This window comes from Gavialis gangeticus, unplaced genomic scaffold, assembly GCF_001723915.1.
Source record: "Gavialis gangeticus isolate Ggan-Ray unplaced genomic scaffold, GavGan_comp1, whole genome shotgun sequence".
Lineage (NCBI taxonomy): Eukaryota > Metazoa > Chordata > Crocodylia > Gavialidae > Gavialis > Gavialis gangeticus.
The window spans coordinates 11953016-11954603 of record NW_017729022.1 but is presented as its reverse complement, the minus strand read 5'-3'; the positions used below and the strand labels follow the sequence as shown (position 1 = coordinate 11954603).

At 41.7% G+C, this 1588-nt stretch overlaps 1 long non-coding RNA gene across 1 annotated transcript in view; it reads left to right on the top strand.

Annotated features, from left to right (window-relative positions):
• LOC109295653 overlaps window positions 1-1239 on the top strand; it is a 9065-nt gene extending 7826 nt beyond the window's left edge. Inside the window, exon 3 of the long non-coding RNA XR_002096802.1 lies at window positions 1148-1239. This is a non-coding gene — a long non-coding RNA (uncharacterized LOC109295653). The remainder of the gene's footprint in view (window positions 1-1147) is intronic.
• The last annotated feature ends 349 nt before the right edge of the window (window positions 1240-1588 follow it).

The window sequence follows — 1588 nt, the reverse complement described above, 5'->3', positions numbered from 1 at the left end:
AAGTCACCCTTAAATAGCAGGAGATCATAGGCAGCCTCCCATATTACCTTAAATAAGAACAAAGACGTGGCGGGCGAGAATCCGAGGGTGCTAGATCTCCTAATTGCCATGGAAAGGGGGCGCTAGTGGGATCACGGCCGCTTGCAGGCCCCACTCCGTGACAATAGGCAACAGCCTACTTTGTGAGACGCTCTAAATGGACTTGCAAAGATCAGGGATGCTACATAGGAATGAAGTAACTTTAAATACAAAGGATAGGGAAAGGGGGAGGAAAGGATTAGAGGAGGGGTCATTGCTGAGAGAGGTAAAAGTGAGTTGCAGAAATTTCTTGTTGTGCAATTTTGCATTCAAATGGGTTTTTAAAGTGTTGTTGAAGAATGATGGAATATCCAGAAAGGCTCAGGTGTTCTGCCACAGGTTTTTGTGTCTTTCTGGAATTGATGTCAGATTGGTGTCGGCATTCTTTCACATAGAGATCACCCCATCCATCCAATGTAGGCAGCAGACAGCACTTCAAGCAGGTGATAACGTATCTGATCTTGATAGAGAAGCCTGTGAATGTTATAAGCCATGTTGTTTGGTCCAGCAGTGATGTGGCTGTGTTGCACAAATGACATCTGTGTGTCCAAATACTAAGATGTCATTGCACCTCACAAATACCAGGGAGATGAGAGGGCAACTTCAGAGGAAGTGACCTTCATGGTTAGTCATAAACATAGTGACATACTGAGGGCCATACATATGCCCAGAACAGTGCCACTTGTTTGTAGGTATGGGGAATCCCCAAATCTGAAATAGGTATGTGTGAGGACAAAGCAGAAGAGTGCAATGGAAAGAGGAATAATGTTATCATTGTGGATAATGTTCTTTATGACTTGTAATCCATCCTCCTATGGGACATTAGTTACTATGGATGTACCACATTTCTGTACACCAATCTGTGCACTGAATAAGGTGAGGGTTCTCCAGGGAGACTAATATGTAAACTTGTAATTGCAAACCAGTTTGAAGCGGTACAGAAAACTATAGGGCTGCCACTTCCTAACTTTTTAGTAGTTGATTTTTCAACCTCTCTAGTGTCCTTGCAATGTAGCTCTCTTCTATAACATTTTCTAGATTTTTGTAAAAGGAAAAAATGCTTAATGAGCATAAGGCAGACAAGGTGTTTTGGGTAAATCTGATATCTTTTATTAGGCCAACTAAAATAGTTGAAAACATTCTTTTTTGCAAGCTTTCTGGTACAAATCCCCTGACCAAGGATGCTTGTACCCAAAAGCTTGCAAAGAAGAGTTTTTCCAACTATTTGAGTTGGTCTAATAAAAGATACCAGATTTACCCAAAGCACCTTGTCTGCCTATGCCCTTAGATGAAACATGACTATAACCTATACCCCTGAAACATTGATGAGCGTCAGTGAGAGAAGGAAAATGGCAATTGTTAACAGAGTATATTTCAGCAAAAGCTACACAGATCTTCATGAGACGGAGAGGAGGCAGCTCCCAAGCCACAGGGCATTCCCTGGCTGAATATCAAAGTGCCAATAGTAAAGGTGTGAAAACTTCTCAAAGAAAAGATCACAAGAATCCTT